This window comes from Eublepharis macularius, chromosome 14 (genome assembly GCF_028583425.1).
Source record: "Eublepharis macularius isolate TG4126 chromosome 14, MPM_Emac_v1.0, whole genome shotgun sequence".
Lineage (NCBI taxonomy): Eukaryota > Metazoa > Chordata > Lepidosauria > Squamata > Eublepharidae > Eublepharis > Eublepharis macularius.
Window position 1 is genome coordinate 19,410,097 of NC_072803.1, and position 8,277 is coordinate 19,418,373.

The following is an 8,277-nucleotide window of genomic DNA, read 5'->3' on the forward strand; positions in this document are numbered from 1 at the left end:
CCAGCCCAAATAAATGCCACTGTCTTCAATGAGACCAGTGTTAACCAGAAGCCTGAATCATGGTAAGAGCCTGATGAAGAAATCTTGCCCTGTCCATGGAACTGAATGAGGATGCATTTGATGTGCAGATTGAGTGCTTGGGTTGGAATTTCCCCATGATCCAATTTGCAAAGACAGGAGATTCTAGCACTGATATCCTCATAGTTCCCACAGGACTTGGGTTAGTTTCCAGCCACTTCAATTAGGAGAAGGCAGAGTCCAATTTAATTGTACTGTGTGATCAAAACCAGGTCACATGTTTGCAGAAGGCAAAACTTTCCACTCCCTCGGCCTTTATGGGGCTTTTCAAGTGATGGCATCCGAGAGCAGAGTGGGCGGGTTGGTGGGCTGGCCTATGCTATTCTGTAGGCAATGTGCCCACTGAGAGCACAGCAACATTTCTTAGGGAGTTCTGCAAGGGTCTCTTACAAAATGGACATATGGGTGCATGGCAGGCAGTTCTTACAGATACCAGGAAGGAGCCTGGACTTTTTCACAGAGCTGTTCCCCTAAAGGCACCCTAAAGATGGCTGGCTGAGTACTCTGTCTCCCCAAGCAAGATGCACCCAGTGCCACTTCCTGTGCTGCTGCTGCTGGCTGAGTCTGAGCCAAGCCCCTCTGGCAATGGCACAGGGGCTTGACATGGACCTGGTCAGCAATTGTGCAAGTCCTGTAGGCAATGCTCATTGCTTCCTACACCATCAATGGCCAGAAGCAAGCTGAGACCCTCGGGAGCATTGGCAACCACCCCATTGGGTGGCTTGGCTGGCTAAGTAGCCCTGAATACACGTGAACACATGAAGCTGCCCTATACTGAATCAGACCTTTGGTCCATCAAAGTTAGTACTGTCTACTCAGACTTGGCAGCAGCTCTCCAGGACTTCCTATGGTGGTCCTTCACATCACCTACTGTCAGAACTGGAGATGCCAGGGATTGAACCTGGGACCTTCTGCTTACCAAGCAGATGCTCTACCACTGAGCCACAGCCAGCCCTTCCCTGACATCAGAAGAGGTGGTTTGCCATTGCCTTCCTCTGCATAGCAGCCCAGGTCTTCTTTGGTGGTCTCCCATCCAAGTACTCACCACATGGCCAATCCTGCTTAGCTTCTGATGAGCTTGGGATAGTCTGGGCTATTCAGGCTAAATCCCTACCAAGCAATGCACTCCACAATGTGTAACAAGCACAAATGGAGCACAATAAAGTGTTCCAACAGGGTGAGGAACATGAACCAAGCTGACAGTTACTGTCCACCTTTTGTCCTTGCCCATTGGACATGGGTCAACAAAACAAGGAGGATATTAAAGTTATACTAATGGTGGGGGGTAATCAGAGCAGAACCATTTAAATTATTGGAAAACCAGTGACTCATAGTAATTGCTAAATTCTGTGACACCAACAGATATACTGTGGAATAATTAGGTGCAGGGCTCATTTCAAGGGAGAACGCGCAGAAACACAGTTCAGGCAGTTCCCCAAAGAGGTCACATGACAGGTGGCCCTGCCCACCTGACTCTTGGCCATTTTGGGCCCGTTTCAGCCTGGATTGGGGCCGAAACGGTCCGCATCGGGCCTCTGATGGGTGGTAGATCACTCTGCCACTCAGCAGCGGCCCAATCCTGACCATTTAGGGCCCCTTTTTGGCCATTTTCAGCCCCTTTTTGCCATTTTGGGTCCAATTTCAACTCTGAATGGCCAAGATTGGGTCCAAAACAGTCAGGATAGGTATGTCAGGGGGTGTGGCATATGCAAATCAGTTATGCTAATGACACACTTCTGGTGATGTCAAGGGGTGTGACATATGCTAATGAGTTATCCTAATGAGTTCCTCCAGCTCTTTTTCTACAAAATGTCCCCTGATTAGGTGGGTTTGTAAACAGCAGGAATTTTGTCCAGTGGCACCGTAGAGACCAACAGGATTTTCAGAGTATAAGCTTTCAAGAGTCAGACCTCCCTTCTCCAGAAGATTTTAGGAGAAGGGAGCTCTGACTCTCGAAAGCTTACACTCTGAAAATCTTGTTCGTCTCTAAGGTACCACTGAATGAAGTCCTACTGTGGCATGAAATTTTGTGGACTAAATCTCACTTTGTCAGATGCGTGAAGTTTTGTCCTCAGTCAGCTGACATTATAGTCACACAGATGCGAATATCAATGTTTCTGTAACCTGTGCAAACAAAAGGCCATGACATGAAAGGGATAGGAGTGAGTCAGCGGCATTCCTATACAAAGGCCAAATATGCAAAATATGCGAACAGAATGACCACTTCAACAGCAACAGCCATAAGTGATAACACTATCTCGTTATGCTAATCTAACAAAAAAAAAACCTTACTCTTGGTAAAGTCTGAATCTGCATAGAATCAAATTTGCTGATAAATTCAATTTTTCCAATTTTACCTGGGAGAAATTGTGTATACTGTCTTTTTGTTGGGGGATGGTGACAGAGGACAGCAGCAAATCAGCCTGGGAGACTGAAAAGTTCTCCCATTGACTTCTGGAGGGTACCTTTTAAAATGTTTAGTGTGTCATAGTGGACTTCAGTCTTTCCAGACCCAGGTCTCATTGAGCTATAACACATAACATCAGACATGTGACTTCAGAGTCCCATGATAGGAAGAGGAGGAACCAGAGTTATGATCTCATTTAGGGCTTTTTCAGCGGGAACGCAGTGGAACGGAGTTCCGGCACCTCTTAAAAATGGTCACATGGCCAGTGGCCCCGCCCCCTGATCTCCAGACACAGGGGAGTTTAGATTGCCCTCCACGCCGCCGAGCGGTGCAGAGGGCCATCTAAACTCCCCTCTGTCTGGAGATCAGGGGGCGGGGCTACCAGCCATGTGTCCATTTTCACCAAGGGCAATTTAAACTTTAAAAAACTCCCCCTTGTTCCAGCTGACCCAAAGTGACGTCATTGTGCAGTCTGAGTTCCACCATTGAGTTCCACCACCTCTTTTCCCAGAAAAAAAGCCCTGATCTCATTGGTGTCAGAACAAGGACCATGGACAGCAGACTGCGGCTCACTCTACGTGTTACTTCTTTTACGAGTTGCCTGCGGATGTGCCCATCCCCTCGGGGACTGGCTTCTATGAAAGGAATAGCATACAAATGGGCTCAGAAAGGTGCCACCAAGGAAGGGAGAGTCCCTGCCTTTCTCTCAAGCTTACCCCCTCCCCCGCCTCATGCAAAAACAGTGCAGAGGGGAGACATTTCCCCATTTCTGCTGCTCCATGTGGAGGTATTGTGTGCACGTGCCACAGCAGAAAAGGGAAAACCCTCCTTCCCCAAACTGTTTTTGCATGCGGGGAGGGGGGGAGCTTGGGAGAAAGGTAGGAGCTTTCCCTTCCCCAGCAACAACTTCCTGAGCCCATTTACACTCTCATTTTTTAAATAAAAGCCAATCCCCAAGATGAGGTATGTCTGCGCAGAGCACAGGTTGGGCTCCATGGAGAACTCATAAAAGAAGTAACATGCAGAGTGACCCTAAGAGATCTAGAGGCAGGAAGCACAAGCTGAACATGGGGAAGTATGCCATAGTGAGGAACAAGCCAAGAGTGAAAGACATGGAGGAAACCTCTCCACTGCTGAGTGGCCTTGCCTTGCCAAGAGGCAGCAGGCGAGTCTCTCCAGCACATGCATGAAGAGCAGGTCCTGTCACAAGGCAGCAGAGGGACATAGTGACTCGATAGGTGCTTGCAGCCCAACAAGCCTGGCTCTGCTATCCACCTAACTGCCCTGGCTCATGGACTGAAGACCACTGGCGTAGCATGCTGGCTAAGAGACTCTGAAGAAGTGAGCTGTGGCTCATGCAAGCTCATACCGTACCAAAAATTTTGTTAGTCTTACAGGTGCTACTTGACTCTTGCTCTTTTCTACTGCTACAGACAGACTAACATGGCTACCCATCTTGATCCCAGAGACTCAACTACAAGTCAGCCTCCCCTCTCTGTTTCATTTCTGCCGTGAACTGACTAGATTGCCTTAACTAAGCCATTCTTACCTCAGTCCCGGCACTAATCTCAGTCTGGATGTTATAGCTCACCTACCCTATAAGGCTGTAAGGCTTATAATAAAATAATCTATGTGAAGTACTTGTAAGAGTTCAAAGTGCTATACAAATGCTATATAAAAAAAGTTTCTATGCAAAAATAAAAAGTGCTATACAAATGTTAAACATTATTATATCAGAGTTTGGTCCATTCATTCCCTTCCTCAGAGACAGGCCTGTTTGCCCTGTATAGACAGCATATGTGTCAGCTCCTTAGCCTCCTGCTTAGTATTTTCAGTTTTTAGCATGGGGCATTTTTCAGAAACAGAACATTATGGGTTGGATCTGAAGAACCATGAGCCAGAGGAGTATAGCTGCTAGCATTGTTCTACAAGCCCTTGTGCAAGAACTGATAAAAATGAGAGTTCACTCAGTGCAATAATACTGATCTCTGTAGCAGTCCTCACACCTCCATTTGCTGTAGAAGTCTCTTGTGCAACAGAAGGCCACAGTTTGAGTGAGGTCACTTTTCTCCGACAACACTCTAGCACAATATCTAAAGCTGCCTTTCCATGAGCAGAAGACTCCTTTTGTGTGTAAAATGGTCCCCTGTGATCCAATATTTCTACAAAACAATTGGCCTTTCTACTAGCTACTTCTCTGCTGTCCCGCCCCAGAAACCCTTTCTTCTCAAGTAGTTATGAAATGAAGGCTCTATTCACACGTATGCCATTCAGCTGTCACAAGTGACCTCCTCTCTGAATTTCATTTCTCAGAAGGAACAACTCACAACAGCAAAAATATGAACAAACTTCATCCAGTCAGTCTTCTACTCAATAGGAACAGCAGCAAATTTTTGTGAACCTCCTATACACTTTTGAGTTGGAACAACCCTAGCGGGTAACTTCCATTCTAACTCTGGGGATTTCAGAGTGACTACAAACCCAAACGCAGGCTTATTGTTCATTCAGATTAGAAGGACTGCCTCTGGAAGAACTGCCTGTTTTAGGCCTGCAAGAGAGGCAGAAATCCAACCGGTGAATTGTTTTTCCCCACCATGCAGATGTACTGATAGGAAAAGCTTCTAGAGAAAAAAATTCTAGTTCCTGCACAACCATGGTTACTAACATGATGCCAAATATGTTTTCAAACTGCAAAGCAGAAATGTCATGCTTCCGTGAAGCCTCATTCATTCTCAAGGAGAGGAGAAACAATAAGGACAGAAGGACAATGTGCAGGCATTCAGGTTTACCAGGTAAAAGGGGCCCCTGATGACACTTGTCTGTGAATTTTGAATAGCAAATGTTGATTTTTCAATAGGGTCGTTCTGCTCTCTCTGCTATAACAGCATTTCCCCATGATCCTGTCATTGGAAGCAGTGCTCCACTGCCTTGCCCAATTCATTCTTTATTTCTGATTATATCCCAGCCTACGACCTTTGAGTCTCCATCCCTCCCACCTTCCTTTTCTTTTAAGCAACTGTCTGCTCTCCCTGACATCTGCAACTGTCTCCCATTACTTCTGCTTTGGGACAACTTGCTGCTCTCTCTCTGCTGTCTCTCATTCCACCCAAAGCCCTCCTCCTGACAGGAAGGCTTTAGTTAAACCTTTTACTCCTTGCTTCCCCCCCCCGCCATTCAACCAATGCCTCAGTATGTTCCAATTTACAATAATCCCTTGTTGCCTTTCCTTCCCAAGTTCCTGAAGCCTCTCTGCTGTTCGTTCTCTTCCTTCCCATTCCTGTCACTCCCTCTTATGTTCTCACCTACTCTGTTGAAATGTCAATTGTAAGCTCCTAGGGGCAGAAAACTATTTTTTTTGTATAAATGCAAACCAAATTGTTTATTCGGTTTGCATTTATATATTCTATTCTATATAATGTGTGTGTGGATCCCAAGCCTTGCTCCCAGTCTGCCTCTCTTCATCTCCTGCTGAGGCAGTGATTTTGGGAGGGCTGGAAAACTCTGACCTTGCATGAATGGAAGCTCCTAGTGCTAGAGATTCATGTGGGAAAGGGTGCAGCAGGAAAGGAGCAAGGCTTAGGATCCAAGCCACTATATAACAAGTGCACAGATGGGGTGGTGGTGGAATATTCTGTGTGTAGGTTCTCTGACAAAGCTGAGCCACAGTAGCATGGGAGAAGATGGCTGTGGTCATCAACACCCTCAGATTCCCTGGCTTGCCTCACCAGGGTTGGGTCAGAGCCTGCAACACTGACAGCCCCAGCACAAGGGCTCAGCTTGCTCCTGCCAGCCATGGTACAGGAGGTCATGGACATCTCCAGGCCGCTAGGGATTAGGTCTGAATTAAGACCCTGTGGTGGTGCCGGTCACTGTCTCTCAGCCCAAGCGCTGCACAGCAGTGATGTGACACAAAATGTAGAGGAAAGAACCGTGCATATCACCTTGAGCTCTTCTGGAGGAAGGATTGGGCAAATATGGGACAAAATGGCTAGGTTGGTACTGGGGAGAATATAAGGACAGGTGGGCTAGTTGTCCTGAGAAACTTGTCCTTATATTCTCTCCAAGTCTGGCTTTCAGGAGTAAGGGGAAGTAAGGAGACCAAATTTCCTGGTTTGGCTTGTCCTGGCTTCTGATAAAGTGGCAATGGAGTCTCCTCCCCACCCCCACCCACGGGCCTTCATCTTTCTTTCAGCATCCTGGTTCACACATTACATTTCCTAGTGTATACCTAATATTTTTAAAGGTGTACCTAAGATATAAAATGCCGTTTGTATACAAACTCATCAGGGAAATGTGATTGGCTGCAGCTCCTGTTGAGCTTATCCTCAGTGGCCAATTTGAATTTGCTGCAGAATAATGCGCAAAATGGCTGTGAGATCTTCATAAAGCCAATTGCTCAATACTGAAAAATGAAATAGAAATTTATTCTACTTTCACTGCTGTGTCTTGACTTGAGCTTTATGTTGGGGAGGGGGAAAAGAAGTAAGGAATTGTTTTGGATATTGAAAGTTTAGAGGTGGGTTCTACTTCTAAAAGTTAGCACCAAAATCAACCCCTAGAAGAACAATGACTAAAGGGAGATTTAACTTGGGTGATTTAACATTTTTTCATATTTAGAGACGACTCATATTCATGTAGATTACTTAGCTGATCCCTAAATCCAACTCTGGTTGTACCTTAGGATACTATTGGGATTTAGCAGTGCATGACTGCATTCTTTATTTTTTAAAAATGTCTACCCTGCAAAATCATATCATATGGACTCATCATGAGGCAGCTTCCATTACTGTGTTGTTGGGTTTTTAAAAAAGTTTTACTCTGGGGCACCAAACAGCAACATCAAGAAAGCTTTCAAAAAGCAGATAAAATCAACAGAAATAGTCTGCATTTCAGTGCCCATTTTGAAAACTGAAATGACCAAGCAGGATAAAATATAAGATGCTTGGGGCTCTGAGGTATTAACAACCTGTTTTCCAGTTCTGGAGTTAATATTTACAATGATGTGAATAAATCTCTATGGTTATCCAGTAGCTGTAATTACAAAACACACTCTGATGGATCACATCGGGTCTTCCTTGTCTGGCATTGTATTTCTAACTGTGACAGACAAGTTAACTCTGGAAAGCTCAAAAGCAAAATATCAAAGCAACACACCCTTCTCCTATTGTTTCCCCCCAGCACTCAGAGCCCAGAATAGAACGTTCCAGATGTATTGCCTTTGATATCCATTTGTATAACCATTAAAGGGCAGCTAAACAAATAGCCCTCAGTACATCTTGTGACAGTGAGTTCCACAAGTCAATCACAAGTTATGTGCAGTCATGTTCTGGAGTCTCTCCTGAAACATCCTGCTCATCAATAGACCCTTTACCACCCAGTTTTTGTTTTTGTTTTGCTACTCATGCAGTGAGTAGGCTGGACTTTCCAAAATCTGCTGGGATAAAATGTGGTAATCTTACCCAGTTAATTTTGCTAGTTGCTTTCCTCCCCCACCTACAGCATGCAAGGTTATAAATCAAAACTGGACCAGGAACCATTAATATTGCAAAGTTAGCTTTTTGCCTTCCAGAAATAAAAAAGGAGTTGTAAATAGCAGGGTGTTAGACTGGTTGTTACCCGCCGAATGGAGATGGGCTTACATAATCATTCCCAGCTGTGTAATATTAATGTGCTGAACAAACATGGAAAATGGAATACAATGCAGCCGACGCTTACCATGTGGCACTTTTCATTTTAAAGGAATCTTAAAATAGCTACCAGAAATATCAAGCCTCCAAGGATTTGAGAAGCTT

The 8,277-nt window shown here is 45.2% G+C and overlaps 1 non-coding gene across 1 annotated transcript; it reads right to left on the minus strand.

Moving 5' to 3' along the window:
• Positions 1 to 958: 958 nt before the first annotated feature.
• On the minus strand, positions 959 to 1,027 carry TRNAT-GGU (transfer RNA threonine (anticodon GGU)). Its single transcript has one exon. It is a non-coding gene; the product is annotated as a tRNA-Thr (tRNA).
• Between the last annotated feature and the right edge of the window lie 7,250 nt (positions 1,028 to 8,277).